The sequence below is a fragment of the Eulemur rufifrons genome, chromosome 3, assembly GCF_041146395.1.
Source record: "Eulemur rufifrons isolate Redbay chromosome 3, OSU_ERuf_1, whole genome shotgun sequence".
Classification (NCBI taxonomy): domain Eukaryota; kingdom Metazoa; phylum Chordata; class Mammalia; order Primates; family Lemuridae; genus Eulemur; species Eulemur rufifrons.
This window is the reverse complement of record NC_090985.1, coordinates 39,563,380-39,573,709: the sequence shown is the minus strand read 5'-3', so window position 1 is coordinate 39,573,709 and position 10,330 is coordinate 39,563,380.

The following is a 10,330-nucleotide window of genomic DNA, read 5'->3' as shown; positions in this document are numbered from 1 at the left end:
CTTGATTTTTTAAAATATTATATCATTTGTCATTTTAGAATTATTATTCTGAAACCAGGTGTAGTGGCTTGAGCCTGTAATCCCAGCTACTTGGGAGGCTGAGGCGAGAGGATCACTTGAGGCCGGGACACATCAGGGGGGCAGGGGCTGATGCTGACACACTGTGCAGCCCGAGCCCTGGACTGGAGGCCGAGCAGGGCCTGCTGCAGGCGGGATGCCCGTCCCCCTTCCTTGCCCGGCCATGTCAGAAAACCAGGTTGCCCAGGAAAGACGACACCCACTAGGCCTGCTGAGCCTTTGGTGTCGGAATCTAGGAACTTTCCCTTCAGGGCCCTGCGTGTGGACTCATGAGCTCAGGCTGCTATAGGGCTGCAGGGTGTGGGGTCCCTGGCCCAGGGGCCCACCATGTCCAAGGGTCTCCCACCCTCCCACTGCAGGGACATGGGCCCGAGGGGGTCTGTCCTTTCACCTTGGAGTGCCAGCTGCTTCTTTCTGCAGAGTGAGAGCCAGAAGGGAAGGCCTTCAGGGACCCTCTGGCAATGGGATTGGAGTGGGGTGGGGTGTGAGCTGGGACTCTGCCCCCATCCCAGCAGAGAAGGCCAGAAGAAAGGGGAGACCCCAGGGTCCCAGGGCTGTGGAGGCAGCTCACGGGGGTGCTCTGGGAACAGTTCTTATCTTGGTGGGAGCTTGGGCAGCAGCACGAGAGACTTACCTTAGACAGCAAGAACCACCTTCTGGGTGCAGGTGCCCAGCTGGGCAGGTGGCAGTTGGTGCCATGGGAGTGTCAGGGGAGGTGAGGAAGCCATCAGAGGGAGGGGTGGCCTGCACAGAGGAGAGTGTGGGAGGAATGCACCCAGGCTGGGCCAGCATGCAGGGTACCCCTAAAACAGGTACCAGCCTCGGAGGGCATCTTCAGCCCTGGGGGTTGCTGAGCTCCCTGGCATTAGAGGGACGTGAGGGGCAGAGCAGAGGTGCTGATGGTGTGGGGTAGTACATGGAGAGGTAGCTGGGCTGGAGGTCACCTGAGGGTCCTCACCTGGTGGGTCTGCATGGTGGAGGCACTGGAGATGACCCTTGGTGGGATGGGTGTGCCGTCACTGTGGCTGCAGTCGGCCCGTGCACACGTGGGTGGTCCCCCGGCCCCCACACCCCACATCTCTGCCCGGCAGGTGAACATGGTGATCGGGAACCTGGTGTTCAACAAGCTCGTGTCCAAAGACAGCATGACGGACAAGAAGCTGAAGGAGTGGGCAGGGTAGGCCCCGGGCCCGAGCTCCTCACCTGCCTGGAGTCGAGAAGACCCAGAGCCCGCCCTCTCAGAGCCCCCTGGTGATGGAGGATGCTCCATCTCCCAGTCCAAGACTGCAGGGCTGGGGACCCTGGAGCAAGGAGGGAAACTGAGGCACAGCGTTCAAAGTCCTCCTTAGGCTCACAGCCAGCCCTGGCCTCACTCTGTGCCTCAGTTTCTCCATCTGACCTGTGACAGGGTGGGACCTGTAAGGTCCTGAGGAACAGTAAGGCTGAAGTGAGACTGATCATGAGATGAGATAAGGCACAAAGAATAAAAACGGTGAAAGAGGACAGAGCTGCAGAAGCTGAGTAGGGTGAGAAGACAATGAGAGACTCCCACTTCCAGCCACGACAGGGCAACAGGACCAGTCTCATTTGAAAAACCAACTTAAAAAGTGGACAACATACGTGAGATAGTGGTTTCCAAGAATCGGGACACCAGAGGAGGGACAGTAATCTCTGGGAGATAGGAAAAAAGTGAGCCCTCTGGCCGATCACTGCTCGGTTTCAGGCCATGGCCCACGGAAGAAGAACCCGGGTGGGACACAGAAGACTGAGTTGGTGACTGGAGATGAGAGGTCAGGGGACCAAGGGGGCTGGAGTTCAGAGTACATAGAGCAGAGAAGAACCCTGGTGACCTGCAGAGGGTCCCCTTTGAGCACCCCGGGGTCAGTGCATGCATGTGAGGACATCACTCAAGGCTGGGGAAAGAAGCACCAGGAAAGATGAACAACAACAAACACACACAGGAGTGGGGGCAGTGCCCGTTCCCACCAGCCAGACCTCACAGTTCGTGAAGCACTGGGTAGAGTCCTCAGTCTGGTCTTATCTCAGAAGTGGGGAATAATTAGTCCTAGATTTAATGCTGCTCTGCTTCTGCCTAAAAAAATCTTAAAAGGAAAATACGAAATTGTTTCCATGCAACCTGAGTCCAGAATGACCCTCAAAAATCTATAGGAATACAAGCATGTCTATCACCCAACAAGGTAAAAATCACAATGTAGTGAATTTGACTAAAAATTATAAAGCATGCAAAGAAGCAGAAAAGTATGACCAATAAGGAGGAGAAACCAATCTGTTGCTTAACCTAGAACTTACACAGGTATTACAACTAGTAGGTATGGACATTAAAACAACTATTATAAATGTACCTACTATGTTCCAAAAGCTAAAGGAACAATTGATCATGTCAACCAGAGACACAGAAGATATGAAAAAGATTCAGATCACACTTCTAGAGATGAAAAATATAATATTTGAGATGAAAAATACATGGTATGAAAGGAAGAGGAGAAAAGACATTGCAGAAGCAAAGTTCAGTGATCTGGAAGACGAAACAAAAGAAACTATACAAAACAAGACACAGAGTTTTTTTTAAAGACTAAAAAATTTAATAGAGCATCAGAGAGCTGTGTGACAATGTCAAGTAGACTAATGTATGTGTAATTGGAATCTCTGAAGGAGTGGAGAAAGAAGTGGAGATAGGAAAATTTTGAAAAAATAATGGTTACAAATTTTATACCTTTGATGAAAACTGTAAAATCCACAGATCCAAAAAGCTTAATAAACTTTAACAATAAGATACATGAAGAAAATAATACCACTGCACATTGTAATCAGGTTGGTCAAAAGCAGTGATAAAGAGAAAAATCTTACAAGTAGTAAGAGCAAAGGACACATTACATACAGAAGAACAAAGCTAAATGTGATGGCAGACTTTTTGAAACAATGCAAGGAAGACAGTGGAGCAATATTTTTAAAGTGAGGAAAGAAAAAAAGTCAAAATAAAATTTTATACCTAGGGAAAATGTCTTTCAAAAAAACTTCCAATGTCTTCTCTGACATGAGCGAGCTTGGAAGTTGTCATTCCTGCACTCAAACTACCACCCTCGAAACGGAAGAGCCCAGCAAATCCAGAGAATCCACGTCAGTGTGCATGACAGAGAAATCACTGCAGCCAGTGACTGCAGGGACGTTTACATGGTAACTCCAACAAGTGCCTGGGGCTGAGTGTGGACTAGCCTGAGAGCTAAGAAACCCCAGTGTCCAGTGTAAAGAAAAGTCCCCACACTTGGTGTGTTTTACCTCCAGGAGACCCCAGTTCCTCCCCCGTTTGGCCAAGGGGAGGAGAAAGGTAGCCATTTTGAAGTATGCTCAGGGGAAAATTAAACCCAGAGCGTTTTCCACAACAAAGGCCTCCCCAGTGAGGGAAAACACTTCACCACAGCCTTATGGGACTTGAGAGAAGAGAAATTACCAGCCCTCTCTAGCCTTCAGGTCTTGCCTAAGGAGGGAAAAAGAAGCTGAGAGGTAAAAGTGTAGGCACAGCCCAGAGGCAGGGTCACTAAAATCTTTATAAATCTCAGTCAGTATCCCAGGGGACTTATTTTTGTAGAAACTGAGAGGCTCATTCTAAAATTCCTATGAAAAATAAAAGAACCTAGAATAGCCAATACATTTTTGAAAAACAAGAACAAAATTAGAAAACTAGAACTACCAGCTTTCAACACTTACACAGTGTGGAATTGCCGTCGAGATAGATGAAAATATCCCTGGACAGAGTAGGGAGTCCAGAAAGTGACCGAGCTGTGGCAGGAAGAATTCTAAGTACCCCCCCTCCCTCCGAGATTTCCCATCCTCATCCCCAGGACCGTGGATAGGTTGAGTTATAAGGCAAAAGGGTAATTAGGATGTAGTTAAGGTCACTAATCAGTTGACCTTAAAAGAGGGAAATTATCCTGGATGATCTGGGTGGGACTGACCTAATCACTTAAAAGCAGCAGAGGAGGTTAGAGACTCAAGGCAGGAGACAGAGTCAGCACGTGGTTGCTGGCAGGTGGAACAGGCACCTTGTGAGGACTGTGGCAGCCACTAGAAGCTGGGAGTGGCCACTGGCTGAACACCAGCAAAGAAATGGAAGCCTCAGCCCTACAGCTGCAAGGGACTTATTTCTGCCAAAACGCTGAACAAACTTAGAAGCAGACTCTTTCTCATATGCCCCAGGCAAGAGCTCAACCTGGCTCCCACCTGGATTCCAACCTGGTGAGACCCTGAGCAGAGAACCCAATTGAGGCCACCTGACCTTCCGACCTGCAGAATTGTAAGCTAGCAAGTGGGCATTGTTTTCAGCCACCGGGTTTGTGCTAATTTGTTATGAGGGGGTAGAAAACTAACATAACTACACATATATGTACAGTAGGCTTTTGACAAAGATGCAAAATCAATTTTGAAGAAGGAATAGTCTTTTTGGCAAATGGTGCTGTAAGGATGTTGGATATTAACATTCATAAAATGAACTTAGATCCATACCAAGCACTGTATATGAACAGTAACTCAAAATGGATCACAGACCTAAATGAAAATTCAACATTCATTCATGATTAAAATCCATAGCCAACTAGAAAAAGAAAGTTGAGGAAAGAAAAGAAGGCCTACAATAAATACATTCAATTGTTAACATATAGCAAGTACTCCTTATGAGATTAAGAGATAGAAGGAAAATAATGCATGCTATCATTTCTACTCAACATTGTACTGCAGGCAGAAGCCTTGTGGTAGACGAGAAAGGGAACTCAAGGGAATACAGAGAGGAAACGGAAGTAAACCATGTTGTGTGCATGGAAAGTGCAAAAGGATCTACAGATAAATTATTGTAATTAATGTGATTTCTTAACATGATTGCTGGATACAAATCAAAATATCAGAATTATTTGTATTTCTACAAACCAGCAAGACAACAAAAGATGTACAAGAGCTTTTTGGAGAAAATATGGAGAAATTTCTATAATTTTGGTGAAAATTTCCTCATGTATAAACACAAGAAAATTCTATCATTTCATTGGGAATTATTAAAGAAAATATAAATAAATAAATAACATTCCATTTTCATGGATTAGAAGATTAAGTGTGGAAAATGTGAATTCTCCAAAATTGATCTATAAATTCAATGTAATAATATGAATCCTCAAAATTTTTGGTGCAAAACCTGGGAAACTAATTCTAAACCACCCAGAAAATACTAAGGGCCCCAAATCACTAACATTCTCAAAAATTAACAATATAAGCAAACTTGTCCTTCCAGTTAGCAAGATTTTTATACCCCTAGCTTAGGAGAGAGCAATTCTTGCTCAGGAACACACAGTAGTGCCAGCAGAACAGGATGGAGCCCAGAAACAGACCCATGGATATGCAGGTATTTCTGTATTCAGGGTCATTATTGAAGATCAGAGGGCACAAACTGGGCTTTTCAAGAAATCATGCTGGGAAATTGGGTGTCAGCACAACAAACAACTGAAATGGAATCCTTACCTCATACCACATGCAAAAAGTAATTCTACATGAATTTAAGATTTAGAGAAGGCAAAGCTCTGATGCTATTGAAAAATATTATAGCAGAAAATCTTTAAATCTTTTGGGCTTCAGGAGCCCATGGGGTGGGAGAGCATCACCTTTGCAGCATGCCAGGGTCAGCAGGGTCTGAGAGCTGCTCTGTAGATGGCAGAGCCAGGGTGGGGTGAGGTGAGGGACCTCTAGGAAACCCTGCTCCCTCAGGTCCTGTCTTCCTGCCAGTCTCACCTCCTCACCGCAGAGCTGCAGGGCCTCAGACCAGGAGAAGGTTGTGGAACTGTTTCTCTTTAATCCCTTGAGCTGTCTCTGAGCTCTGCACTCTGCCAGGCCTTCCTTCTGTCTGCCCACTGGGCCACTGTGCCCTAGGCCTGGGGCGCAGCAAGGCTCACGACTCGGTCCGTGCAGAAGGTGGGCCAGCCTGGCGTGCTCAGGCTGTGCTGGGCTCTCGGGAGGGAGCGGTGGGGTCTGTCGCCAGCCCAGGGCCCTCTGAGGAGGGGACGAGCTGGGACTGGAGTGGCCAGAGGCACAGCCACAGGAAGATGGGGACATATATTCCAGGTGGGGAACTGCTGGTGCAGAGCCCTGAGTGGGGCCCAGGTAGTCTTGTCAGGTAAGGTGGAGCTGGCAGGTGGGCAGGGCCAGCCCGGGGGCCTTTGTAGAGCCAGGTGGGACATGTGGACAAAGCCCGGGGCAGGGAGTCAGGGAGGGTCTGAGCAGGGCAGAGAGGTGGCTCTGGTGGCATTTCATAAAACGCTCTGGGGATCTGGAGGGGCAGGCTCGGAGGCTGGGCCCCCAGGGCTGTGGGGGACGGTGAGATGCACAGCCCCTGCCTCAGCAGAGGCAGGAGAGGGGTGATGTAGGACTTTGGTGCAGGGGTGTTGGGGCGACACAGGGGGCTGCCGGGGACAGGTGGGAGTAGAGTCTCAGGTGCAGGTGGATGAGCAGCAGAGGCCACGGACACTGTGGGGCTGTTTCAGGTGGGGGAGGGACGTTCCTGAGGCAGGGCTGGGCCTGGTGCCTCCCTGACCCACTGAGATGTGGGGGGTTGTGCTTTGAATGGGGGAGTCCTTGCCGTGATGGAGACAAAGGGCTGGTCGTTGGGCACCATGACTGTGATTGCACCAGTGTGGGGGTGAAGGACCTGCCCTCAGCAAAGGACAAGAGCTTCCAGAACAGAAGGGGACAGCCCAGAAAAGAAGATGGGAGGGGGGCTTGGAGTGTCTCCTTGCAAGACGTTGCCAGCACCACTGAAATTTCTTTCAAAGCAACTTACCTTCCTCTTTCCCCAGTAAAACTCCAGACTTTCCCTTTGTTCTTCAGACACACCTAGGGGCTACCCTGGTCTATGTGCTCCACATTACAATTCTTGTGTATTCCCAAGTGAACTCTTTGCTTAGAGATTCATCTCTGTATATTATTTCAAGTTAATGATGTTGAAGAAAAAGCAGAATGAAGACTTATGGAAAGATACCAAATAAGACTGCTCAGAAGAATAGAACCCTCATCTTTGCATCATACTGCCATCAACAGTGAAAAACTTGTATTGTTGGATGAATGCATTACTGTTTTACTCAGAGGCAAAAAAATCACACTTTGAGAAAGGGGTAAAGAAATGTAAGGTGTGATCCTTGACATTGACAACTAGAAGTAATACCTGTTTACTCCTACTAATTCTTCAAACCTGGGCTTAAAAGTAACTTCCTCTGGTATGCCTTCTTTGACCTGGAAGTTTGTAGCTTCTTCTCCTCCAGAGAAACATCTGCTTGCTCTTTTCCTGACATACATAACATCTGTAATTATTGGTTTATTGTTGTTTTCTCATTAAACTCTAAACTCCAGATGATAGGTACTATGTCTGCTTGGTTCATACCCAGCACCAAGCACAGTGCCTGACACAAAGTAGATACTTGCTACTTGTTGCATATTTATTACATTAAATTGGAATTAATGGCCCCTCTATGGCTTTATGAGCCATAAAGGAGAAAGATAAAATGAAAATAAAGTTCCAAAGTAATATGCCTGATTCTGACACTTGCAACTTGAATTTGCAAAAGATTATATAAGTGCTGAGCAAATGTCCAACAATGAAATGATTGGGGTTTCAAGTCTTTGGATGAAGTAAATGGTGAGTAAGCAAGCTTTAAGGGTTTCAGTGTAATGTATTTCTAGTGTGTTCCAAATAAAAACATCAGTGAAAAAGGAATTTCTTAGTTTGCTACCAAAAAAGTTGGGGAGGACAAAATGAAAAAAGGAAAGGTTGTATGCAATACATTGAAACATGCTTACGGTACATCAAATGCTGAATATATAACTATGAATAAGACATGATCCTTGGCTTATGGAGTTGAATCCTTTGGAAAAGGATTATGTACCAATAGTGACAACAGAGGTGCTTAAGCAAGGGAATGAAGATTGAATGTTGCTCTTTGTTTTTAAGATAACTAGATTTTTGCTTGGGAAGAAAAACAAAGTCAAACATTCCTAGATTACCAAACTAGATTAGCTGTGACTACTTCCTTGTGCATCAGTTTTCTTGTCTGTAAAAGAAGGCTAAAAAATAGTACCTAACTAACAGTGTTATAATGAGGACAAAATATGAACATATGAAAAGCACTTAGAATGCTACCCATACTATATGTGTTAGCTCTTGTTATGATTACAAAAGTAATATTTCTCATGGACCCACTCCATAGTATTATTACTTTCTGCTGGTAAGTGGCTGATTTTTTTCTCATATTTCATTGCCTTTGCTTCAGGTCTAAATGACAGATTTCCCTTTTTGAATAAATGAGCCATAGAAAGATTCAAAACTATTTAAGCAATGCTTATATAACATTTAATTGAGTTCAGAAAATTCAGGCATTCATGGTGTGACCCATGTTAGGTATTACAAATGCTCTGTTTGTCTCAAATTTAGAAGTGAATCTTGAATTGCCCAAAGGATTAAGGACCTTACCCTGTAAAAATGCCTTTGTGCAGGTATAAAGATACAAAGAAAGTTGCTTTCAAGAGATTAAAAAATTACTGACTTAATAACAAAAAATCTTCCTATGGTAATCTCAAGTACTGGGTAAGCAAGGAACAGTCATCCTGGTGACAGTGTATTCTCATCTGTGAGAATCAGCTGCTCAATTATTTTATCATTTTAGCAACATAGGAACTCACAGATATCAATAAGAAGTTTATTGAAGAATTATCGTCAGGAAAATGATTTCCCACACATTGAAATGATTCTCTTTTCTTCAGACCTTTTTAATTTGATGTATATTTTAAACAGCCAAATTTATTGATAACAATGAAGAATATTGTAGAGGAAAGAATAAAAGTCTTGGAAAGTTAAGGCAATTATTGATAATTAACAGTACTGGAGAACACAGATTTGGAGGCAGGACTTTAACTTTTTGTTTTATTAATATTACTATGATGTAATTTGATCACAGCTGTGATTTAGTCAATCCATTTAACCTCTTTAAATTTCATTTTTCTCATTTTAAAAATCAATGTTGTTTTGAGGGTCAAATTAATGCCTGTGAGAGTGTTTTGACAGATAATTATTTTATTAGCAGGTAAAACATGTAACATTTGGAGTCAAAGAGATGAGGGGAGGTGCCTCATTTCTTAAATCATATTTAAGAGGTGCCATATTTTCTTAAACCTTGCCAAATACATGGTACAGGTTTGCAAGAGATCTTAGATTTCATTAAGAAATCATTCTCTCCTGCCACAGGCTGAGCAACACGTGACTTACCTTGTCCAAGGTCACAAAACTGGTTAGTGGTAGCCAGTCACCTAGTTCTGCTTTCATGCTACTGTTATCCATCATTCATTCATAAATTCAATACATTTTTATGGAGGATAAACTAAGCTCAAAGCATTGTGCTTGGTGCTATGGGTGATATCGATTTATCAGACACAGATCCTTCCCTCAACACATTTAGGGATAGGCAAGGAAAATAACACTCAACCATGTAAGTGTACAGTTAGAGAAGGGATTAAGAGAGTATGAATAAACTATTATGTAACTTGGTGAGGGGCAATGGAGAGTGGGTGGAAGAGGTGACAACTCAGCCTTGCTTCAAAGGGCAGAAAGGATTTGCATATAAATCACAGGGTGTAAAGAAGGCAGTCCAGGGTTAAGAAACACAGTGAGCAAAGGCACTGTGGTCTTAGGCCTCAGTAAATTTTAGGGAAGTTTCATCATAGCACAACTTGTACTGTTCCCTCTAGGAACACCCCTCTGGGGTGCATGTCCTGGATAGAATTCATGTAACCTCTTACCGAGGGCACCTCTTCGCCTAACTCCCTCAAGGCCCAGTGAAGGACTGCCTCCTGTTTCCATGGTTCCCCGTCCCATCCCTTTCTTAGGGCACTTACGACACACGACTATGTATTTGACTTCTTTGTCGAGTGCCCCTACCCCTAAGTTTCTGAGCTCCTTGAGAGAACAGGGGCCAGCTCATCAGTGTACCTGTAGCCCGAGCACCTGGTCCATCCTCCTCTTTTCTTCTTAGAGCAAACGCCCACACTCGTTCTTCCAGGTTCATCTTGAATGTCACGTTCTACGTGCACCCATGGCTCTTCCTCCCGCCCTCTACATACACAAGGCACAGGACACGAAAGCTGTGTCTGATTCATCTTTCTGACCCCACGGCCTGGCACAGAGTAGGCGCTCAATAAATGCTCGCAAATGCAC